At 37.6% G+C, this 15,079-nt stretch overlaps 1 protein-coding gene across 1 annotated transcript in view; it reads right to left on the bottom strand.

Annotated features, from left to right (window-relative positions):
- GPC6 (glypican 6) overlaps positions 1–15,079 on the bottom strand; it is a 1,286,685-nt gene that overhangs the window by 134,814 nt on the left and 1,136,792 nt on the right. The gene's annotated exons all lie outside the window — the stretch shown is intronic.

The raw sequence follows: 15,079 nt of genomic DNA, 5'->3' as shown, positions 1-15,079 counted from the left end.
CTTATTCATATTCTCACTAGGCAGCTAGGTGGAATAGTGAGTGGACTGCTGGGACTGATGTCAGGGAGATCTGAGTTAAAATCCAGCTTCAGTCACTTTTCTTGGGCAAGTCATTCAACCTTTGTCTGCCTCAGTCTCTTTATCTGTAAAGTGAAGATAAATACCTACCTCCCAGGGTTGTTGTCAGGATAAAATGAGCTAATATTTGCAGACCTTAAAGTGCTATAAAAATTTAATTATTATTCATATTTGTTTTTTTATTTTAGGTGATCCAAAACCCCCCCAACCTAACACCCGAAACAACCAACCCTGGAGTCATATAAGTGAATTTAAGTTAAAGCAACTTTTAAAAATAATTCAGTTAAACAGTTTTCTATCTATAGTTTTAAACACCACCTTTCTGGCTCCCTGCTTCCTAAATGGACCACATGAAACAGATGAGAAGCAGTATAGAACAGTGAGGACTGCCAATGTAGTTAGGAGAAGCTGGGTTTAAATCCTGTACCTGACACACATTGAGTCTCCATGGGCAAGTCATTTAACCTCTTAGTAACCCACTAAGACTATAGAGAGCTGCAGATCCCTATTGATGGAGAATGTTTCCACACCTGGAGGTCCCTACGATGTTGAACTAGATCACTAGATTCTAAATCAAGAGCTGGAAGGGGTCCTGAGCCAGTGTGGTGTTGTGGATAGAATACCGAACTTGATTTAGGAAAATTTGACTGTCCCAATACCCATAGCTAGGATGACAGCTTTACCTCTGGGTCTCTAGCATGGATAAATGTAAAGACCCATGGAATCATAACTCAGCATCAAGATGTACTTTGTTTGACATAGCTGCCTTGAGCTAGTAGAGACTGCTAGTAGTAAGTCACAAAAATCACTGTAACTAAGTCTATGTGCCGTTATTACCAATTGCTCCACCCTATACCTAGTAACTAAATTCTTTGCCCTATTCTCTGGGTGTCTCTATCTTTTATTTCAGTGCCTCTGGGGCTAGAGCCCCACCTTGTTCTCATGAGTCTTTTTAGCGACTTCTGTGCTGTCCCCAAATCACCATCCTTTCTTTGGGCCCCTTCCAACATGTGCTGGTATATTTACTTGCTCTCCAGAAAAAAAAACAGTGTATGCACTGACATAATTTTAAGTTTAATCATTATTATTAACATTTTCTCCATCACTTTCTCGTTTAGAAATCAACAAAACAATAAATCAAGCTCCAATTTTTAGCATTTGCTGATTTCTGAAGTGTAAACACTGAAGCTGAAAGTTTAACCATCAGCTTAGCCAAGAGGATTGGAGCTGGCTTCAGTGAGCTCTTAGATTTGCTGAAAGACCTCCCTGATGTTGACTATCTGCCTGAACTTTTGCCAGGATCTGCTCACCATGTCACCTGAACTCTTGTGTTCTGTACCTTTGCTGGGGGACCTACTTCATGCCTACCTCTGGACTTCTCTAAGGGCAAATGCCTAACTCTCCATCTGTTGCACCTAATGCACTACTCTGCTTGCATGTCCATACCTCTCCCTCCATGATGAAACCTTCTAAGCACCAGGTCTGCTGAGGCATGTCTGAATAGCTTCCAGACCTTGGTCTAATCCATCTGGTGACATACCATACTAGTGATAGGGAAGACACGAGGAGGTACTTAACTGGGAGTCAGAGGACTTGGCTGGCTGTATAACTATGGATAAACCTCTGGGCCTGAGACTCTTCATTTGTCTCTTTATTTGTAAAACTGAAGAGTTGGACTGGATCTCCAAGGTTCCTTATCTATCTACTATTCAATACCTCTTGAAAATTAACGAAAAAAAGCACTATACTAAGAGTTGAGGATATAAAAACTAAACCCAGAAAGCTCCTGCTCTCTAACAGTTTATATTTTAATAGGGATTAAAACATATTGGTGGCCAAGGATTGGTATATTATTTTGAGTAATCACAGGGATGCTAAGTGGAGCCAAAGGGGAGTTGATTGACATGTCTTTTCCAATAGCAATGGTAGCATTAATTTGATTAAAAGCCGGGAAGAGAGTGTGGAGAATGAGAAATAGTGAGAAGTAGACTTGCAAGCAGTTATGAGAAAATTCTCACAAATGGTTGCGGGGTTAGGGAATGGTTGTAGCAATCAATACATCTATCCCTGAAAACAAGTCCAAGTCCCAACCCCTTCCCTAGTCTCTCAGCATGTGGACACCAAAGATCTAGGCCTATTAAAATGCTAATGCTTTCTAGCACACAGCGTAAAGCACTGTTACAAGATGTAGTTCATAGGAGTGTGAAGAGATCTAATTTGGTTTCCATCACATGTGGTGTTTTGACATGTACAAGCAAGGCACATTATTAAACAACCTTCCACAGCAGTTGAGAGGCACAGAATAGTTTGACATGAAGCAATCTGAGATAAGTGGCTTCTTTGAAAAGGCACAGCACAGGGTAGTCTGTGAGGAAGACAGCTGTAGACTACCTCCAACAGCCCTCAAAGAAAACGTCCATTTAAAAAAATCATATCCATTTCTCAAGCCTCATTTCAAATGTCACTTCCTCCTTGAAGGTCTTTACTAATTTCTCTAGACAAAAATGCTTTGTTTCTTTTAACCTGGCCCAAACATAATATATTTATCATTTAGTATTCTGTAGTTAGAGGCAGCTAGGTAGCTAAGTGCATAGAGTGCAGGGCCTAGAATCAGGAAGACTTGAGTTTAAATCTGGCCTTAGACATTTATTAACAGTATGATGCAGGGCAAGTCACTTAACCTCTGTTTGCCTTGGAGATGGCTAGGTGGCTCAGTGGACAGAATGTTGGGCCTGAAGTCAGGAAGACCTGAGTTAAAAAAAAATCCAACCTAAGATACTTATTAGCTATGTGACCCTGGGCAAGTCACTTAACCTCAATTTGCCTTCGCTGGAAAAGAAAATGGCAAACCATTCCAGTATCTTTGACAAGAAAATCCCATGGACAGTATGGTCCATGGGCTCATGAAGAGTTGGATACTACTGAACAATAAATTCTATATTTATGCAACTTCTCTATGCCCTCTGCCAGATTTTAAGCTCAGTGGCATCATGAGTCATGTCTTAATTTGCATCAATCAATCAATATTTATTGAGTGCTTACACTGTGCTAAGCACTGGAGATACAAAAAGAGGCAAAAAATAGTGCCTGCCCTCAAGGATGCCATTCTAAGACTGGCACTGTGCTTCAGGAACACAGAAGGCAGTTAACAAATGGCTGCTGAATGAATGAATGAATTACAAGCGACGCAGGGCTTTGAAAACCATGTTAGCTTTTATAAATCCTGGCCAAAGTCTACAGCATATTCATTGTTGAAGACAAATTGTGCCTTTACATCTTTAGTGAGACTGTGATTGTATTTGCTGCTTTCAGGTTATGCTATTCTCATGAGTATTAGCGGTACCATGGACAAATTTTTATTCTATACATTTACAGTATTGTATCTTATAAAGAAAGAATATAAATAAATCTTAGGTGAAGATTGTGCATCAAAAGATGAAGATTTCTGCCTTCTACAAAAAGATCTTATAATTAAAATAGCTATTTTCCCTGAACTTAATGATCTTATTTCCCTGCACCATTGACAGGGGATAAACAGTGGATTTTGCCATAGCGTTTAGATCTTAAAGACATTTTCTTTTCTAAGTATTTCAAATGCTGCTAAACATTGTCTGAAAGCTGTATTGTTTCTACTGGGATTTACACGATCTATTTTGTGTAATTATCACAAAAATCCCCTCTTACCGTAGGCCTTTCTAGCAGGCTTTTTGATTAAGAGGAAATAATGACAAGTAAACAGAAGGCTCTAGACTAGAATCTCCTGCTAAGAGAATCATTCCCAGAAACTTACAGAGAAACAAATTTGAATTACAAAGTGGTCACAATAAATAAAACATTTAAGAGAATAAATAGGAAATAACTAATGACATCCAAGGCACATCTGATACACACACACACACACACACACACACACATATATATATACACACACATACATACATACACATATATATACACACATACATACATATATATACATATACGTATATATATGCATATAGTAGGTGCTTAATGAGTGTTTGTTTAGTGAGTGAATGCGAGCACATGCACTTATGGAACATCAGTGTAGATATAGTACGTACTTAGCAACTAAAAGTATATAATAATTTTATATACATGGCAATTGAAGACAGGTTATTTTATAGTAGGCATTTTAAATGCCTTTTTACCTGGATCACATGAATTCAGTCAAGGCCATAATGTTACATTCTTGGCTTCACAACATAAATTTCAGAAAGAGCCCTCTTGTTCTTTGTTGAATCAATAGCAAAACATTCTCTGATCAAGGAAGGAGCTTTCTTTTTCATTATCAGTAGACACTTATTGAGTGACCATTATGTGGAACATACCATGTTTTTAAGTCCTCCCCCTTTGGTATGGGGGATACCTGGGTAATTTGCATACCTTTAACAAGAGCCCCAGGTGAACTAGGTGGTTTCTCTTCTAGTACCGCAGTTTGTCTCTCCTAACTTTGCTTGTTCCGTTCACCCCCCACACCCCCGACCCCTTCCATGGGGATTCTCTCTCCATTCTTCAAATTCCCCAATCTGATCGAGACCTCTTCCCAGACACCTCATTTACTCTAAGGTAGAAATGACTGATGGGGCAGCTAGGTGGCACAGTGGATAGAGTTCTAGGCTTGAAGTCAGGAAGACACACCTCAAGTCTGCCTTCAGACACTTACTAGTTGTGGGACCCTGGGCAGGTCACTTCACTCTGTTTGCCTCCTTTCCTCATTTGTAAAATGATCTGGAGAAGGAAATGGCAAACCACTACAGTATCTTTGCCAAGACATGACTGACATCACTGAACAACAACAAAAAATAAACTGATAATTACTTCATTTATTCAGCATATATTCATTAAGGAGCTGCAGCTTAAATGTTGCCATCTCCCAGAAAATTGCTCATTTTATCTATATGTAAATCCTGCACTGGCTATGAGTCAATAGTATTAGTGCTAACCATCAACTGGATTCTCTAAGTATACATTTAACAGTTTTTTTAAAAAAAATAATCAAGTCATATATTTTTAGTACTGATTATTTTAAGACAGTAAAAATCAGGACCATACTTGGGTCTACTTTTTATTCATTAATTGGGTAATGCATCACTGTTAAATTGCATGATCTAGTTCAATTGTCTCCAAAGTGGGGGCTGCATATAGCTTGACCTCAAAGGGATTGTAGCCTGATTCCAAGGAGGGGTGGAATCATGCAATCAGGACGAGGGAATATAGGACATATTTCAACCTCCCCAGTGAACAAAGATAGCCAATAGTGGGTTCATCTTCAAGACAACAATACCTTACCTTATCCCCACTCTACTGCTTCCCCTACTGTGAAAGTTCCCAAATTCTTCCTTTCTGAGATGGGCATCAGTTTCTAAGGGCAATTATAATCCAAATGAAACTGAGCAACATAGCAGCAGCTGCATTGGTGCTACTGGGAAAATTGCCTATCCCCAGCATACTTACCCCTTCCTTTCTGGAAATCACCCCATGCTTGTGGCAGGTCCTTTTCAGAGGAAAGGCTCCATATTCTAGGGCAATGTCTGATGAGTATGAACTTAGTCTCCCCCCAACTCTCTACCCTCCTCTTTCCTTTGGGTGGGATGAAGTGACTTGCACAAGACCAGCAAGCATAGATGGGTAGTTATCTGGGTCGCCAATATTGTTGCATTATCTTTACCCCCTAAACTCATCCCTCTTCCAAACTTCCCAGTTACTGTGGAACATACCACCATCCATGTACCAACCTTGGTGTCATCTTCTACCAGTCAATATCTCTAAATAAATCAATTTACAATAATTTGTGAATGCCAGGGACTGTCCTAGATACTGGGGACAGAAATACAAAGGAGCTTACATTCTAATGGGAAAGGTAACAAATATATACGTACATATACACGTATATACATATATGCATATATAAAGGATCAAGATAAGAATGAGGACTGAAAAAGAACCATCATATTTAGCAATTTAAAAAAATAATTGGTTGAGAAGACCATGGAAACATTTTTTAACTGCAGAGAAGAAAACAACAGAAGTTCAGAAGGAAGCACTGACAAGCTGGATGGTTTTGAAAGTACCCTGTGAAATGTATGAACTTTTTTTAAAAAAGCAAGTGGTAGGAAAGAGATCCACAGCTTCACATGCAATCCTCTTTCTGAGCTCTATTGTGTATATAGAAATTTTTGGGGTATAAGATAGAAAAAAAAATTAACTAAAAATATTTGAGAAAGTAGTTTTTGTAGAGTAATGAGGTTGGAAATCAGATTGCAAAGGATTGAGGAGTGAGTGAATAGAGGTCTCAAATATAGACAATTTTTACAAGGAGATTGGGTGGAAAAGGGAGGAGAAATATAGGACACCAATTTAAGGGAATAATAGAGCTTAATGAAGATTCTTTTAAAAATTATTAAAGATATAATAGGGTGGGAAGCTAGGAGATAGAAAGAGGTTCACCATATATATCTAATTAGTTGCTATTCTATTGTTCTATTGTTCTGTTGTTCCTACCTCTATAACATCTCCCATATCTGTCCTCTTTTCTCAACCCATACAACTAACACTCTAGTTCAGGACCTCTTCATCTCTGCCTGTATTATTGCAATCTGGCCATGTCACTTCCCTACTCAAATTCTAGTGGCTCAGTAGGGCTAAATATTTTTGTATCTTTTTTCCATCCTTTAAAAATATCTATTTTTTCATGTTTTATAATGTACTTAATTATTGTTGCAATAGTAAAATTATATAATTTATAAATAAATACATACATTATGGGGTGAATGTTCAAAAAATAAATATAATAAAAAAGTTTGAAGACTATTGATCTTATTTAGTTAATCATATAATTAAATATCATTGATATTCATGTACTTTTAAGAACTCAAATCGTGGAAAATTTAAAGGAACAAATGGAAAAGGATATATAAGATGAAAAGATATAGATACAGTCTGCCCTATATACCACTGGAGGGAATACTCACATAGATGAGGCCATAATTCCATTCACACATCAAAAACATGAATAGATTTCTAGTTTTCAAAGCATTAGCTTACTGGACATGTGAAAAATCTACTAAGAATCACTAAATCCCTTCAACCTCTAAATTTTTTTGACATTTAAATTTACTTTCAGTCCCTCTTGCCCTTCCCTAAATTTGTGCTAGATCTGGAGTCAGGAAGACCTAAGTTTAAATCCAGTCACAGACACTAGCTAGTGACATTTATCATTTTAGCCTCATAATAGCATCTACCTCTCTCATTGTAGAAATGAGGATAAAATGAGACAACATTTGTAAATTGTTTTGCAAACCTTAAAAGGTATGTGTGTGTGTGTATGTGTATGTTCTATTATAGAACTTATAATAACTATTATAGCTCACATTTTTATGGCACTTATAGTTCAGAAAACCATTTTCATCACGACAACCTTGTGAGGTAGGCAAGGCTAATATCTTTATCCCTATCTGATGGATGAGGAAGTAAAAGTTGGAAGTTTAAAAAACTTTCTCAGGGTCACACAGTAAGACAGTTGCAGAGCTAAGACTCAAATTCAGGTCCTCTGATTCCATATAATAATGATAATAATAATACTTAGCAATTATATTTGGCTTTAAAGTTTACAGAGTGTTTACATATATTAACTCATTTGATCTCACAACCCTGGGAGTTAGGTGCTATTATTATCCCCATTATACAGACAAGGAAACTGAGGTAGACAGAGGTTATGTGACTTGCCCAGGGTCACATAAGCCAGTAGTGTCTGAAGCTGGATTTGAACTCAGGTCCTTGTGACTATCTTCATGCCAACTCATTATAGTTACAAAATATTTAGTCATGAATTCCCCTCCCCTTCTCATTGCTTCAACTGCTAGAATGCTAGTTAGTTGCTCAGTCACCAGTAGACCATACATTGTAGGGAAAAAAAATTTGTTTTTTCAGAGATAATACTGAATAAATTTAGGAGGAAGCATGGTACAGTAGAAAGAACTTTGGATTTGAAGTCAAAGAACCTGGGGTTTAAATCCCAGGAGTTCTACATACTCTCCATACAGCATAGGATAAACTATTTAATGTCTCTGGGCCTCAGTTCCTTATCTGTAAAATGAGAGGGTAGGAACTACGTCTCTTTTGGTTTTAAATCTATGGTGCAGTGAGTTAGGAAACTAGGATAAACCATGACAGGGAAAAAGTAGTGGTCAAGAAAGAAGAAAATTCTGACTGAAGAGTACACCCTGAAAGACTTCAGGCTTTTAAACTGATAGCTAAATTTACATATTATTAAAATACATTGCCCACTGTCTTGGGATGCTCCCAGGAAGATTACTCCACCTTTTTCTAGGACATGTGTAAGAATGTGAATATACTTAGATTGGTAGAGAGAAGTAATTCAGAATTTTCTTGAAATATGTGACCTGATGAAAGCCTGTGGCATTTTGGCACAAGAAAGTAGGTGTTAATATGCCATCACTTGATAGGAACTGAGTTGAAAACTCACTTTCTATAAGGAATCCCTGAATGCTAATGCTCCCATACAATGTAAGTATGAAGCCTGGCTCCAAGTGATCATATCTATATTATAAATTTCCCTTTTGAGAAAAAGTGAAACCAAAATAATTTCCTGCACTGCTACCTACCTACTAGCCAGTCAAGATAATGATTTCCACAAGGGTTTTCCAGAGACTTCAAAAGATAAGTCCATTTTATTCTTAATGAGAAGTTAATCATGGTGCTAGAGGGTGGAAAGAACCTTGAAAATTAAAATCAATTTAATTCAATAAATATTCACTGAGTGTTTACCATGCACCAAGTAATGAATGACTCTGTGAAGGATATACAAGAGCTATATAAGTCAGAGTCCTTGTCCTCAAAACTGCATAGTTGGGTGGGGGGCAGATGAGATAAGCATATATGAAGTAATCAGATAACAATATAATTTTTTGTTGGTTTATGGATCTAGCAATGTGATTTCACCTGAGTAAGGACCTCCAGCTATGGAAACTGTTGAAATCATTTATAATTTAGGGTCTTAGAGAATTGCCTGGGGAATAGATATTAAGTGATTTACCTGTTCATATAACTAATGTGTTTCAGAAGAACTTGAACTCAGATCTTCCTGTCTCTGTGGCTGACCCTTTATCTATTATGCTATGTTGTATAAAATATTACAGTATTTTAACAAGTTTTCCTATATACATATACATGCATACATATCTCTACCTACTCCCTTGAAGCAAACTGTGGTAAAGAAAAAAAATCACACAATGCTTAACAGCATTCATGTTGAAAGTGTATAACTTTCCTTTAAAAATGAACTCCCCAGATATTGGTCACTTATTCTGAATTTTCCCCAGTAACCAACTTTTTAAATGATAAAAAAATTGTTATCTGAATTTCCTGCTTCCACCAGTATGTCAGTATGTCAGAGCCCCACATTTGGCCTTTTTTTCAGAAGCTAACGTTACTATCCTATTATCTCTGGGAATACAATCACATTGACTTCATATATTCCCTCTATTGAGAAACATACAAAGGAGAACCTATATAACTAATTTTTTTTTTTTAGCCAAAGACAAGGTTTATTAAAACATGGATTGTGGGTAGGTAAGATTTAAAGAATCCACCATACTGGCCAGACTGTTAAGGAATCTAAACATTTGTATCGCTAATGCAAGTGGCCCAGAGCTTAAGAATCTGAGCCCAGATAACTCATTTTTAAAAGCACAAAATAAACACATCATTTTGTAGTAAAAATTATTCATAAAACTCTAGTATTTCAAGATATATTTTAAAAATATAAATGAACTAAGACAAAAATGATAATAATAATAATAACAATGATAATAATAATAATAACAATATGGTACTTTAAGGTTTGTAAACACTTTACAAACATCTCATCTTATCCTCACAACATCCTTGTGGGGGTAGAATAGGGTTATTATTATTTTCATTTTACAGATGAGAAAACTGAGGCAGAGGTTAAGTGGCTAGCTTGGCGTCACACAGCCAGTAAATGTCTGAGGTTGGATTTAAACTCAGGTCTTCCTGACTCCAGATCCAGTACCTCTATCTACCTGTTTTATGTTTTATCTCTATGATCCTGAAATTGTGTGTATTTACCTCAATTTAATGATGAACACCTATAGAGTAGCTATTACGTTACAAAAATGGGTAAGAAATTCTTGTCCTCACAAACCTTGCACTGTTATGGAAGACATAATATGTGTACACAATTAACTGTAATGCAAACAGAATATGAAAGTAAAATGATAGCTGCAAAGTGCTAGATTGGTCTGAACGAGGGCCTAGAAAGATGGGCAGGAATTGGACAGGTATGATGCTATAAGGATATCGAGTTGTAACTAAGATACGGCAGTTAGGGTTTTTACTCAGGTTCTGAAATGTGAGTGTGTGCTTCCCGCCCTTAGTGATTTCTGGTCCTTTACCATGTGGCCAGCAGAACTGTGCCCCAGAAGGAGTTGAGAAAGAGAAAGAGAGAGAAGGGAGGTGGGGGTGGGGAAAGGGCATTAGCAGGTCCCAGGAAAGGGTGCATGAGTGGGAACTTGCTCTAAGATACAAGGAAGGTGTTGAGCTGCATTGGTATAGGGAGTTTGCCCCACTGTGAGTTTCCTACATCAGTGAAATCACAGATCTAATGCCCCTATATTACAGCTAGAGGTGGAAAGGGGGGAGAGGGAAGGTATTTGAGGGGCAACACAGTATGAGAATGATGAGAGAGCTGCTAAGTCTGGCTAGAGAAGATGAACTCTCACCCATCAGGGGCACAGGGCTACAGAATAAGAGTAGGAGTGGCCTGGAGCACAGCAGCAAAGGAGGAAGATGTCCAGAGTGGTAATTAGTACAAAAAGACTTTTCTAATAGTTTGATTGAGGAAAGGAGGAGAGATACAGGACAGAAGCTTGATGAGATGGTAGGGTCCAGAGAAAGATCTGATTAAACAAGAAGGAGGTCTGGTCGTGTTTGAAGGAATTAGGAAAGAAAATAGTAGATATGCAGAGACTGAAAATACTAAGATACGTCTATAATGAATAGAACTTTGGTATGCCTTTCTTCACACACTGATGTGCTGTTTGGAAATTGCACATGAAATGAATTTTTAAAAACTTGAATTTTATTTTAATTGAGCTGGAAGGATTGTTATTTAGAGGATTTCTGCAGAATATGCTTTTTAAATTATAGAAGCTCTTTGAGAAACAAATAATTACATTTTTTTGGTAAATCTGTTTCTTAATATCTTGAATCTTCTTAACAGTTATCTTTTTATAGTGATCTAATACAATTATATTTTCATGTTTGTGCCACTTAGCCTTTCCCAGATTTATCACCTAGTGGGAATGGTAACAATAAAATACAATTATATATCAATGAAAAAAAATGTTTGTGATGAAGTGAGCTCTTAAGTTCAGTGAAGTTATGAGCTTGCATGGAAAATCAGCATGATAATGGTTATAGTTGTTTATTTTTTTTAACTGTTATGCTATTTGAGTGCTGAACCATCAGCTGAATTCATCTCTCCTCCCTATGGTCACAGAATCTTAGAACCATAAAATCTCGGAGTTGGAAACAACCACAAAGGTCATCTGTTCCAACCTCCTTCTATCTTCCTCTGTGACATCTCTGACAAGCAGTTATCCAGCCTTCTCTTAAATGCATCCAGTGACTAGGAATGCACTCTCTAATGAGGCATCCCATTCCTTTTTTTTTTTTTTTGAATAGCTGTATGCTCTAAGAAATCTTTCCTTATGCTGAGCTGAAGTCAGCCTCCTTGTAACCTCTACTCAGTAGTCCTAATCCCACCCTCTGGAGCCAACTAAAAGAGACCAGCTCTTTTTTTCACATGACAAGCTTTCAAATATTTGAAGAGAGTGATTATCTCCCTCTTAAATCTTCTTTTCTCCAGTTATGGTAATAGTTTCTAGTTCTATACACCACCCTATGACTGCCAACTTAGTCTTTCTAAAAAAATCACTCTGATTATGCCATTCTCTGTAAGACCAAGTCCAAATTCTATAGCCTATTATTTTTAAGGATTTCCACAAGCTGACCCCATTCAACCTTTTAAATCTCTCTGCTCTAGTTTATCTGGTCTATTTGCTCTCCCATGAAGAAACTTTTTGTTAAAGGAGGGTTTATTTCTTTAATTTGCAAATTAGCAGGTTTGATATAAGGAAACATAAATCATAATATTGGGTAATATATATGTTGCATGTATACATACATATATACACATACATACACACATTCATATACATATACATACACACACAGTTATGTGTGATGAACAAAGGTAAAAAGGCGGGGACAGGAACGGTTGAATGCCCTCTAAGAAACTAGGTCCATAGCCAACATAGGGGGCTTGCCTTTGGTTGCCACACACAGAAATTTAAGTTAACCATTAGCTTGTGAAGAAGAAAGAACTGAGCAGCAGAACTGACATATAATGTGGCCAGTGCAGATCACAAGGAGCTCTTCCTTGCTCTCTCCAGGTCTACCCCAACACAGAGGGTAAACAGCATTATTATTCCCACCCATGTTCTTCTTCGTTTAGGATGTGGAAGCCCATCTTCTGAAGTCCTGAGGAGAGGAGACTTTCTGGACAGCATGAGGGAGCTGAAAGTGTTTTGTCTATGTCCTAGAAACAGTGAGATATTGAGGACCACTGGATTGTAGTGAATCTAGTTAAAAGTACAGTCTCTTCTCCACCCACCTTCTGGGTTTTGGTGCATGCCATTATTATTGCCCTTTCCCCTCCTATTTATCTTCCCTACGTCTTACCTACCCTTCAAAGATCAGTTCAATCCCAATTTAATCCAATTCACCAAAAAAATCTACCACTATTCTAGGCTCTGTGAGCAATAAAAATATCAGTAACAAATGGTCCTTGTTCACAAGATGTTTACAATATAACCTTGACAATACAGCATACACACACAAATAAAGCTCTACCATAATGAATCAAATCAAATTTAATAACTGCCTACTATGTGCCAGGAATTCTGCAAGGTTCTGAGGATACAAATATGAAAATCTTTTACGAATCTTTATCAATCATAGTATACAACAGTTATCACACCCCTGTCTGAACTCTTAGCATTGGTTGTATAAACTGATCATTTCTCAATTATTTTTGTATCGCCTAATAGCATTTTTCCTATTATACTGTTCTTTAACTCATACATGTGTAGGGGAGAAGCATCCCAACTGAGAACATTTGAAATAGGGGCATGGACTCTCTCACTTTGCCTACCTTCTCCCTCCACTGCTACCTTTAGAGTATTTACAGACGCTCTCTGCCAGTCCTAAGCAAACATAGTAGAAATTTATATATGCTGAGATACCTGTTGCCTGCGTCCAGTTATGTATGGTTGATTTCTGGGTTGAATCCCCATCAATTGGTTGTTGAACTAGAAAAAATCTGATGACAGGGGGTGCTACAAATGGTAGAAGAAAAGGTAGTTTTCTGCTGGTGGCCCTCTTGGCTTCCCCACTTTAAGCAGAAGGATGTAATTTCCACCAGGGATGGAGAAGGCAACCTAACTCTACCTTAGCTTATTAGCAGTCAGGGCCACTGCTCTTCACCTACAGAGTTGATTCAGCTAGTTATACTTTTACCAGGGCCCTCTTTGCCTCTCTTGAGTGTCTTTTTCCTTTGGCATTGACCTTGTGATGATCAAAAGGTCTTGGAAGGCCAGCAACTTATGTCCAGAAATAGCAGCAGCTATTGAGAGATTGCAGGTACAGTAGCAGTGGGAGAGAGTGTCACTGTCAGAGAGAAATTGAGGCCACCAGAAAGAGGATCCCACTTGGTGTTTGATCATTGTGTTTAGTGGAGGTGAAATATAAAACAGCTCATTAGCAGCCTTACCAAGAAACTTTGTCCCAAAGTGGCTTGAATATTAAAAGTCTCCCAACTACTTACACTTGTACAGATACAGATACATCACTGGATCCTGTTCTAATCATTCTCTGTATATGTGTGTGTGTATGTGTGTGTGTTTTTATTGCTAGTGATCCTTTTTCTGTGTGGGAATAAGTTGCTTGTTACCTGATTCATGTTTCTATATTGGTGCCTTTTCATTTCTCTTCTTTTGCTGGGGAGAATCCTAGATTTCAAGCCCATACATTTACATAATTAGTAACTCTATAAGTAGCAACTTTCTTTGGAATCCAAAGTGGGGAATGGAAATGAAGTACTGGGGAAAGCCTAATTCTCCTTTACAGAAAACAGGTCACCCCAGAGCAACGAATCTAGGGCACCCATAATGGCAGATAAAGGATAGGGACTGGCCTAGGTCACCAGCCTGTGGCCTCAGCCAAGTGGTAGCTGATCCAGCACTGTGTTAGAGTGTTATTTAACTTTTTGTGTGTTCCTTGTATGTCTCCAAATTAAAACTCCTTGGTAGCAGCCATCTGCTCTGAGAAATGGCTACCAGAATATCCAGGTCTATATAGCTCTTCTTTATGTAACACATTTCTCACAAAAATCCTATGAGCAAGTGGTATAAGTTTTATTCTCTCCTGTTAATGGATGAGCAAATTTCAGCTGAAAGATGTTAAACTGATGATGGTCACAGAACTAGCAAGTTCCCAAGGGGGAACTCAAATCCAGATTTTCTGATCCTATTGTCCATTATAGCTCTTTCTACTACACCAGCAGAACATACAAAAGATTCCCTAGTGATTAGCTGAAAAGAAAAAAAGACATCTTTATGAACCTTGAAAGGTTACACTATACCTGAAGAATTTAGTGACTCTGTTATGAAAATTCAGAATCTTATGAATTTCTTTGATAAATCTTTTAAAGAATTTTCCCAGCCCTTTTAGTTCAAAGGTTAAAAATGTAAATGATTTTTGTTATGAATCCCAAAGAATATGAAATCATTTTATGGCCCGAACCCAAGAAAAGTAGTTCCAACTATCTTAAGATTCCAAGTTTGCCATGAACCTTGATCAAGGCCATTTTTCTTTC

Source organism: Phascolarctos cinereus, unplaced genomic scaffold, assembly GCF_003287225.1.
Source record: "Phascolarctos cinereus isolate Bilbo 61053 unplaced genomic scaffold, phaCin_HiC Scaffold_7;HRSCAF=346, whole genome shotgun sequence".
NCBI classification, from domain to species: Eukaryota; Metazoa; Chordata; class Mammalia; order Diprotodontia; family Phascolarctidae; genus Phascolarctos; species Phascolarctos cinereus.
Note: the sequence above shows the minus strand (reverse complement) of the source record. Positions and strands in the feature narration are given on the sequence as shown.